General features: G+C 45.2%; 1 long non-coding RNA gene across 1 annotated transcript; it reads right to left on the reverse strand.

Moving 5' to 3' along the window:
* Positions 1–835: 835 nt before the first annotated feature.
* Positions 836–4369, reverse strand: LOC139707254 (uncharacterized). The gene is made up of 2 exons (XR_011708854.1): positions 4276–4369; positions 836–976 (listed from the first exon to the last, which is right to left on the reverse strand). It is a non-coding gene; the product is annotated as an uncharacterized lncRNA (long non-coding RNA).
* Positions 4370–10645: the final 6276 nt, after the last annotated feature.

Below are 10645 nucleotides of genomic sequence, written 5' to 3' on the forward strand. Positions count from 1 at the left end.
TGCATTTCTGGACTCCTTAGAAGCTGGCCTTGCTGTATAAGAAGCCTCCAGAAAGCATATCCCCATGCATCAAAGACGCACGGGTGTGCTCCTGTGTTCTGAACCCCCGCAGGGGTGGGTGGGATGTCAGAGTGTTAGCAGCCTTCATGGGAGAGTCACTGACCTGCCTGGGTTTTGGCAGGGCTGCCTCCTGGCCTTCTGGCCTTCCCTCTGCTCTCTGGTCCAGTCTCCTCATCACCTGCTAAGTGCTCTTTCAAATGCTGAAGCTCAAAGGCCCCAGCCACCTATTTGTCACTTACCCACCAACTCCTCACCCTCCACTTTCTGCCTTACATTCCTTGCTTCAGGTAACAGTTTCCTCTAAAGTAAATAAATACCTCTCTCCCGGCCTTCCCTCCTGCTCTTCTCTCTGCCCCAATCACCTTCCCTGAACTCTGTGATCCACCGTGTCCCCTCAAGTCCTGCTAGTATCTCAGGTCTCAATATAAACATTATTTCCTCCAAGAAGGAAGACTGCCTCCCAGCCTCCTGTGTCTGATTTGGGAGCTTCGCAGAGCGCCCCGGTAGCACCCTTGTTCCTCCACTGTCACCAGCATTTTCTCAGGATCTGGGCTCATGTCTGGCAATTAGTGAAAACTTCATTAAATATGTTTGGATTGAGTGAATGAAACCGACTTGTTATTTGGCAGAGTGTTTCATTATGCTGTGACTTCTCTGACCTACGAGGCAGGGTTTATCTTAATTTTACAGGTAACAAGTAGCTTGACCAACTTCTGAGCTGGAAGTAAGAAGGCACCAGGGGAGAGGGGAGTACTGGCAACAGGTGGCAGATGTGTACCTTGATCACTCTGAATGAAACTTTATTTTCCCAGCATGGTGGCACCAGTCTATATATAATACCAGCTACTCAAAGGACTGAGGCAGGAGGATGGCTTGGGTCCACAAATTCTGGGCCAGACTGGACAATTTTGGGACCCTGTTTGAAAACAAACAAAACATCTTTTAATTTAAATATGAAAAGATTTTATCTCCCAATACTATAAAAATTAATTGGAGTGTTGTTGGGAAATAGTACCCTTGAATACAGAAAGGGGTTATTTTTCTTCAGCAAAGCCAGGTCCAAGCCCCTTGTAGTAGGTTCATGGAAAGCTGGGATGAGGGTCATGCCCTGGGCCTCCTGCTGCAGGGCACAAAGCATGTCCTCTGGAAGGCTCATAGGTTCTTCTTGGTGTCTATTACCAGGACAAGAGCATTCCCACAATTTGGTATGTCATTATACAAAAGAAGTGAGGTCAGTGTAGGCTGAGCATGTCCTGTGTCTGTCTGCCTGTGGGAACTTTGGGGAGTTTGGGTTTTCACCTGGTGTGAAAGCCCCGCCTAGACCCACAGAGTTGGACTGGAGGCGGGGGTTAGTCACTGTTTCCCAGGAGCATGTGGACCGCCTGCTGCTCTCTAGGAGGGTTTCAGGAGCAGCCAGTCCCCAGGACATGCTCTTCATGAGTTGTTTTGGAAGAGCTCTGTTTCTGTTTGCTTTCTGACTTCATCTTACACCATAACAGGAAGCTGTTCCAGATAAAGAAGTGAACATATTGAGCGTTTCCGTGGCCTGTGCAGAGTCCCACATCCATGAAGAAGGAGAAAGTGGACCCACCACCTCCACCCACCCCTGGGAGTTTGGGATTTTTTTTTTTTTTTGTCTGATTAACCATTACTGTATAACTGAAGCACCTCCAAATTTGGAAGTGTTACACATTTGTGTGATTTTATTATGCTCACAGGAAGTCAGTTAGGGCACCTTGGAGGCAGCTTGTCTCTGCTTTATAATGCCTGGGGCCCCACCTGGGAAGACTGGGACAACTGGGAAGCCTAAATGGTAGGGCCTGGAACCATCACTCACTCACATGTCTCAGATGACTGGAGTTGGGGTTCAGCTAGAATTGCTGAATCTTTAACCTTCACTTGACCTCTGCATGCAGCCTGGGTCTCACAGCATAGCTGGCTTCCAGGAGCCAATGTGCCAAGAGAGCAGGTGGAAGCTGTTTTTCCCCTTCCTACCTCTCTTGGGATACTTTGCAGCATCATGTTCACCATATCCGATTGGTTCCCACCAACGTACTCAGTCAGCCCAGGGTCAATGGGAGGGAGTTGCATTCTACCTTTTGTTGGGGGAGCAGCCAGGACATGTTGTAAAAATATGAGATGGGAGCTACTGTAGTCACCTTTGGAAAATATGTTGCATTCTTCAATTAATATTTCCCATCTACTCCAGGAAATATACCATTCTGGGTCATGTGGGTATGAGAATGAATGGGATTCAGAAATCATTTTTACCACAATCATCCTTTTGTCATTTATCTAGGCCTGGACAAGCACCATCATCTCAACTCATGCCCATGACAGGCATAACAAATCAATTTCTGCACTATTTCTCCTAAGCTCCAGAAACCTTGATGCAAGATGCTGGACAAGAAATTTTTTTTTAATCCATAAATTTCTTTTTCATTTAGTTGCTCATAACTTTATGTTTATCATTTACTTTCTATTTGCATGACATTTTTCACAATTAACATTTCCCATCCAAACTTTACAGTGGAGGAGGGAGTCAAGGAATGTCATTCTCCAAACCCACCATAAAAAGTGAACATCAGGAAAGATATATTAATCAAGTGCAATGGGGCCATGAATTTTCCATTTATGGGGCATATTCCTACTTTCTTACTTTTACAAAAGTTTGTGAGTGTGAAAGTCTATTTAGAAACAGACAAAATAATCATAAATTGATTTAAAAATTGTATATGTCCAGTATGGAGAAAATCAGTGGCCAATGTTAAATGGATCACAATTGATTTTGGAACTAGCTCAAAATACTAATAAAATAACTTTACTGATTTTTAAAAATTCAGATGTGAAGGTTAATGTTACTGTTTTGTCATGCTGCAACTTTTTTTCCTACTCTGTGGCTCTCTCCACCTGCCACTTTGCAGCCTTGACTAACCGTCCTCATATCTGTCATCATGATCCCAAAGCTCCTGTTTACCATTTTTGAAAGCACTTAAATTTGCATTCTTTTATTTGGGCTTCACAGCTGTTTTAAGAAACAGACTTTCAGTAAAAATGACATTTCACAGTTCAAATATATGCCCCGAATCGTATGTCACTTATAATATGTATTGATCACCTTGTAAGTACCAGTTTCCATTGAATCACTTCACACTATGTCGTTTAACCTTCATCACAACCCTAAAGGTGAAGATCATCAGCCCCATGATACAGATGAGGCAGTGAAGGCTATAAGAGATGAAGTAATTGACCCAAGACTGATATTGGCAAACGGTGGAAGTGGGATTTGAACCCAGGTCAGTCAGACTCCAAAGTCCTGATAAACTCTAAAAGTAGAGTCATTCAATTACTTCCTTTGGGAAATAAAATTTTATTCAGATCTAGTTTTTTAAAGGGATAATTTTAGCAAGAGAGCTGATAATATAATTTGATGCTCACGTTTTACATTCATGATGATAGTGGTGAGACATTAATATGACTAATACTGGGAGAGAGGTCAACGCTGGATTATAATCACAGGTCCCAGTTGTCCTTGGGTAGGTGACCCCTTGCTATATGGCTGATTTATGGAAGGGAGGAAAGACTTGGGGCTCTGACCCATCTGCTCAAACTTCCTGAGTCCGTGTCCCTGATTGCTTCACTGGGGAAGTACTAGGCATCATAAGGCCGAGTTCATCACAGGACCCTGAGATCCATGTTTATGTTCTCATCTCTTCACTGAAGGCAGATTTTCTCTTCTGTCATATGGTAACTTCTACAGAATGAAGAATTACCTTCAAAATACCTTTGGGCAAGGAAGGGGGAAACAACTGACAGCAATGACCAGAGGATTCCACTCTAGTGCCCAGTACAGTCCTTGACCCAGGAGCAAGGAGGTCATGTGCCCATTCTTAACCATTACTTCTCAGATTTCTTAGTCATTATTGCGAATGGATGAGTAAGATGCTTTTCTGACCTGCCATCCTTTCCACCATCAATTGGTCTCTTCTTTTTTTGTGTGTTTCTTCAGCACTCATCACATTCATGTTTAATTTATCATATTTAATTCATCATATTTAATTTATCCATCTCTTTGGCAGAGCACTGCCTTGTTCCATTAGCAGTCTCTTCTCAGGACCTCTGCTGCTATTTCGCTGCTGTGACTGAAAGACCCAACCAGAACAACTATAGAGGAGGAAGAATTTATTTGAGGGTTCACACTTTCAGAGGTCTTACCGCACAGAAGGAAGTCTCCATTCCTAGGGGCTCAAGGTGAGGTGGAACATCATGGCAGAAGAGTGTGGCAGAAGGAAGCAGCTTCCATAATGATCAGAGAGCAGAGAGAGACTCCACTTGCCAGATACAAAATATATACCCCAAAGCCACGCCCCCAATGCCCACCTCCTCCAGCCACACCCCACCAGCCTTCAGTTACCACTCAGTTAATCCCTGTCAGGGGATTAATTTGCTGATTGGGTTAAGACTCTCACAAGCTAATCATTTCTCCTCTGAACCTTCTTGCAGTTTCTTACACATGAGCTTTTGGGAGACACCTCGCATGCAAACCATAACACCTTCCCCCCAGCTCCTGGCCTCCATAGATCTACTTTCTTTTCTCTATGAATTTGCCTACTCTGGACATTCTGTGTAAATAGAATTATAAAATATGGGGCCCTTTGCACTTGTAGATTGTTTATTTTAACACATAGCAAATGCCCTGGACTCTGAGCTCCTCCAACATGAAGACTGCCTGTTCATCTCTGACTTGGCAGTACTCTGAATTCACAGTGAATCATGAAGCAAATGTCTGGAGACGCTAGGCTCAGAGTCTGAGGCTTGCTGAGTGCTTGCTATGGGTCTGGCATGGTGCTGGGAGCTGGAGTCCAGTCTTCACTGTCTCCAACCAGCAACTAGAAGTCTTCAGTGCCCTTACAGCTCTCTACAATGTGCAGCCACTGCACTTCCTGGGAGGTTCTAGACTAGCCAGGAACAGAGGTAATTAGCCCCACAATGGGGATTCCATGTACCAGGCATTGGGGTGAGGTCTGTGTGCATTGAGAATTGTGGGAACAGTGGGCAGAGACACCTGCATAAGGACTACAACACCTTTTTGTTCCTGCGGTTATAAGACACACCCCACGTATAAGCTTGTGGGACTCAGTGCCCCCAACTTACACCCTCAGGGGCTTCCTGGAAAGGGTCCCTTGCCTGGGTCATGTTCCTGGTCTGTGAGGGCCCAGGAAGTGAGTCCTGCCCGGGCAGTGACGGGCAAGGCCCTGCCTTTGTCTTGCAAGAAAGTAGCTGCTTTGTCCCCATGACAGTGTGGGGCGCAGCTGCCAACCTGGCTGCTTTGGTGTTTCTGGCCCACTTAGGGCTTTTCTCTCCACAAAGACTCCCGTGTTGGCTCTGTTTTTCTAACTCAGATAGTTATTTGATTTCCACCTCAGAACTCAGTGCCAGCATTCTGTGTTGCCAGCCTCACCGCCACAGGCCATGGCGCAAGAAGGAATTCTGGTTCTTGGAGCAGGAACCAGATTCAGTGGGCGGGGCTCAGCACAGGCTTCCATACCTGCTGTCAACAGTTGTGGGACTGTAGCCCAGATGGCAAGTGGGTGAAGGGATTGGGGCGTCAGAAGAAGCCCGGAACCTTCAGAGCCATGCCACCTCCACAAGATAGCACAGACTGGCCTGAGACCAAGCCAGCCTGCTCCAAATTCCCCCATTCCCTCTGTCTGGCTCCAGCATGCCAGGCCAGAGCAAACTGAGAGGAGCATCATCCTTGTGGGGTCATGCCAGGATGCAGGAACCCAAGCCCAGGCTGGGTGGGCCTATGTGATGAAGAAAATTGTTACTGGGCACAGATGGAGGTCTCAAAACTGAAAAGGGTCCCTAAACTAGGTTGAGTGCAAGGCTGAAGGTCTAAGGCAGAGAAATGATGTAAATACAAAGTGTAGCTGGCTTAATTCAGACCATGGGAAGGAAGAACACTCATGAGAACAGAAACAGGTTGGGAAGGGGTCAGGAGCGCCTAGGTGGCTGATAGCCAGTTAATGACTATGTAGTCATCTGGGGAGAGAAGAGCTGGCCGAGGATCTGCTCAGGGGGATTTTTATGTGGGAATTCTGTGCATCCTAGGTTGAGGGTGTCAAGAGAAGTAGTGCTTCCTTCTCCAGGGACCTCAGGGGCATGACTAGTCGGTTACTATTTTTAAAGTTAATTTATCATCTTGGGGATTTCAAGGCCATGCAAGTGAGATGAATTTTAACCAAAACCCATGAAAATATTCATGTTTATAAAGTCTCAGAGTCTTTTTTCTACCCAAAGCCCAGGCCAAGAGGCACTCTCCTCCCCATTCTCTCTCCACGGTGATGGGTGCATTCTTTAATTTCTGGTTCATTGTCTCTCCATTGTTGAAGTGCCCAGCTAACGTGGGCTTTGGAGAGGAAGGTTCTCAAATCCAATACCCATCTCATTTAGGCCCAGACCCTGTTTCCTTTCCCCACATGCTGTTAAAGTCTAGGTCTCTTGCTTATCTAAGGTTGGAGGAATTTTCTAAGAGAAGGTTCCCAAGAACCCAGCCACTCATGTAACCTTTATTTTTCTGTTTCTTCCCTGTCTTTGGCCCATGGAGACATCTCATATTTTTTTTCAAGTTCTACTGTGCATTAAAAAAAAAACAAACAAACAAAAAAAAAACCTTTGCTATGGTTTATTGAGCATTTTTAATTTATAAGTAGTGGGGAGAATTTTCAGTTTGCCTAGAATCTGATGTCCTTTCTGCTTCCGCTCTTGCACCCTCCACTCTAGCCTCACAATAACCAATGTGATCTTAAAAAAACAAAACAAAACAAAAAAACCCTTCTTTTGTTTTTCATTTGCATGTAACCTTTCAGTGATTCCTCAAAGTCTTCTCTTTATTATGATGCCATTTTGTATATCCCACAAATTTCCCCATTTCTCTTCTGTTATCAGCACTCCTTTTCCTTGGGAAAACTCTTCCCACATTTCTTATGATCCTGAGGCTCTCAGTCATAGTACCTGCCCCCACCTTTCTTCACCCTCACCCCCATTCTAGCTTCAGGGGTAGAAATATGGCCAAGTTAGGCTAATCATTGTACCACGTCCCTGCGGACAATGATTGATCCAACAGGTAGCTAGGCCAGAGTCTTTCCTGATTCTTTCTTTTAAATTGGAGGTAGAGGGGTAATTGTCTCTTCCCTTTGAATCAATTATAAAGATGTTGGACTGGTGAATATCAGTGAATATTTTCTCACTACATTGGCAGGACCTGAGGTTGCAAGAGAGAATGAACCCAAATGCAAAAACACAGACAATTAATTTGTGGAAAAAGACTTGGTGGGAAGAGGGGATGCTGGTGTTTGAACACAGGGCCTTGCATGTGCTAAGTAGGTGCTCTAATACTGAGCTATACCTCCACCCTCCAAGAAAATCTTGATGATGCTGAGCTCCTGGATCCAATCATATTTGAAGCTTTAACCACAGACTTTCTAATTATATGAACCAATAAATTATTTTTTTGCTGAGACTAGTTTGCATTAGGTTTTTGTCACATGTATGTGTGCCCCCAAATGGAGTCAATCTTTAATATGATACTTTAAGACCCTGTGTGATCTTGTCATTACCAATAACCACCCATACCTGATACCAGTCTTTTCCACTTTTTCAAAGACCCATCGATACAAAACTTCTTTTAGTTCTTCAAATGTGCCAGGCTCCTTCTTGTCCTGAGGCCTTCAAACATGTTGTTATCCTAAATCACTTTGCCTGGATAATTCCTACACATCCTGCAGGGATCTGCCTATAATAGATCATGTTCTGACAAGGCCAGAGTTCCCATTTCCCTATCCCCTGTGTTTTTCCTTCTAAGCACTCATCATGGTAATCAGGAACAAATTATTTGTTTGCAAAGAGACAACTTTGTTTACAGTCTCTCTTCTCCACTGGACCATCAGTTTCATGAAGATAGGAATCATTTATCTTAATCATCATGTGTACTTAGTGTGTAACCCAGTGCAGGACACAAAATATACCCATTAATATTTGTCAAATGAAAAAAAAAAAGAAAAGATGAAATATTTGGCACACAAGCTCTTGATCTCTGTGGGCTTTGTTAAGTAATAAACAAACACTGGCCATCCTCAGTCATGATGTGACCACAGAGAGGAGTAGAGAGCCTAACATGTAATTTAGTTGGGTCTTCTGAGCTGGGTTTTGGTCTGCCTCTGCCAGCCTGGACCTTGCTCCCAGGAGATGGCAGTGTTGTATAGTCTCTGGCTCATCAAAGCTCCCAAACACTTCTCTGAGGCCTAGGGAACTTTGGGCTGGACCTTGTCCATCAAGCCAAGGAATGCCAAGTGAATGGCTCTCTGAGAGTAGTGTATGTTCAACGTAGCTCAGAAGCAGAGCCTTTGTTCCAGCAATGGCAGTTCACAACTCCAAGATAAACAAGCCTGATTGATGGACCTGCTTTAGTCTTCTGTTCAGGAACTCAATCTTTCCAAGGTGAGTCAAAGGCACCCTCTCAGTCTTTTCCAGTCTCCCAGGAAAGAAGACTTCAGACCAAGGAGTCGGTATCTCCTGGACTGTGAGTGATTCTCTCTCCTCATAATCTCTCTCTCTGAATGCAAATCAGCACGACAGCACACAGATCCTCGGGTGGGTGGGTTGAGTCCTGGCTCTATCACTTACTGTGTGGCCCAGGACACACCCCTTCCTTACCTTCTCTCAATAAAACAATGTCTACCTCTCAGGCTTGTGCTGAGTGGTTAGGCCTGCAGTGTGGAGCCCCCGTGGCCCTGTGCCTGCAGCACAGTAGTACTCAGCCCTTTCGCTCCCTTCCCTGTCTCCTACCCACTCCATCCTGCCATCCCAGGCACAGGGGCAAGCATGAGAGGCCTCTCCAGCAGGTTCTGACTAGCAGATGTCTAAAAACAACCACCTTCTTCACACCCCCCAGGCACCTTCCTATTCCCAGAGCAACTGGAAAGCCAGATTACAAAGTGACGATTGGGAGGTGTCCCAGTCAGGTAATCCAGGTCACTGGCCCCATGCATGTGAGCCCAGCTCCCGATACTCCCCACAGTGGGGCCCCAGGTGCTCCTGGGAATTCCCAGCTTCCTCTTGGCCCTGAGGCCTTGGCTCCTTTTTAGTCCATTCTTTCTTTTATGGTGGAATACCTGGGCCATAGTGCTGGGAGTATTTCAGCCCTGGTGCTGGGGCCCTTATCTCTGTGCTGTGTGAACCCTATTCCTGTCACATCAGAATCCATTAGAAAACCTTCTGCTAAGGCTTTTGAAGGAGTAATCGTTGTGTACAGGGACGGGGTTGTGCCAAGCCAAGCCAGATGGTGTAAGTACTGGAGGCCCTAGATTAATCTCGTTTGTCTCTTTTCTCCAATATGAAGGCTCAACCCGAGTGCTTGGCAGTCTCAAGACAAATTATACTTGTCAGCATCAAAGCAAAGTTTCCTTGCAAGCCAGAAGGTTTGCACTTTCTCTCGCCCCATCTTCTCTCCCTCTCTCCCTCAATAAGAAACTGGAGTAAAAATGGGGTGCCTATGAAATGTTGTGACATTTCGGCATCACTATAATAATAAGGGCTCCTATTAGGCATTTACTGTGTGCTGGGCAATGCACCGAGTTCACCTCATGTGTTCCACTCTGATTTCTCACCATAACCCCACAAAAGAGGTAGCCCCCTTGTACAGATTAGGAAACCAAGGTTCAGAGAGATCGCCTGGCTCACCTACAGTGAGTAAGTGGTGGAGCAAAGATATAAATTTAGGCACCAACCATTCTTTTTAGGAATTCTTAATCTCTCTGGCTGAAGTCTTGGCCTGAGGGAGAGTCCAGCTCTGAAGCCAAGAGCACAGGATCCTGCTCCTTTTCATTGTTACAAATTCTCCCTGGAGTCTTGAGCTGAGAGCAAGGGGCAAGGGTCAGGCTCCCAGAGGAGCACATTTCCAGGCGTATGTTTTAAAACCCTTGTCTTTGAGATGTGTGGGAACAAAGATCCTGTGGCTTAATAAATTTGGGAAGCACAACATGTCATTGATCCTTCCTAGAGCTACAAGGCCTGTAACCAGGCAAAAAGTCCTCAAAGTAAAGAAATCCAACCAACTTCATTGTACCCACTATTTCTCTAAATTATCTCCCAGCTGTTTTTCAAGGCACACCTAAAGTCATTAATGAAACTCATCCTCAGAAACCAGTCTGCTCTAGAGATTTGCTGCTTAAAGTATTGGGTTCAGCTGAGCACAGCAGCAGCTGACGAGGAACTCACTAGAAATGCAGAATCTGAGGCTACAACCCAGACCTGCTGAACTCCTAGGTGATTTGAATGCACTTCAGTCTGAGAAGCCAAGCTCCCGACTAGAGTATAACCAAACTAAGTTCAGGAGACCTGCTGGCTAAGGAGACAGGCATCATTCAGTTGCCCGCTTTTTGAATGACATCAACGTAAGTTTTGCACATTTGGTAAGCTAAATTTGAAAGAACAAACCAGTTTCTTCTTTGCCTAAACAGCCCTGGTCTCACAATTAGACACAAACGTGGCATGGAGAACATAATGCCATATTTAACTAGGG

The sequence above is a fragment of the Marmota flaviventris genome, chromosome 10 (assembly GCF_047511675.1).
Source record: "Marmota flaviventris isolate mMarFla1 chromosome 10, mMarFla1.hap1, whole genome shotgun sequence".
NCBI lineage: Eukaryota > Metazoa > Chordata > Mammalia > Rodentia > Sciuridae > Marmota > Marmota flaviventris.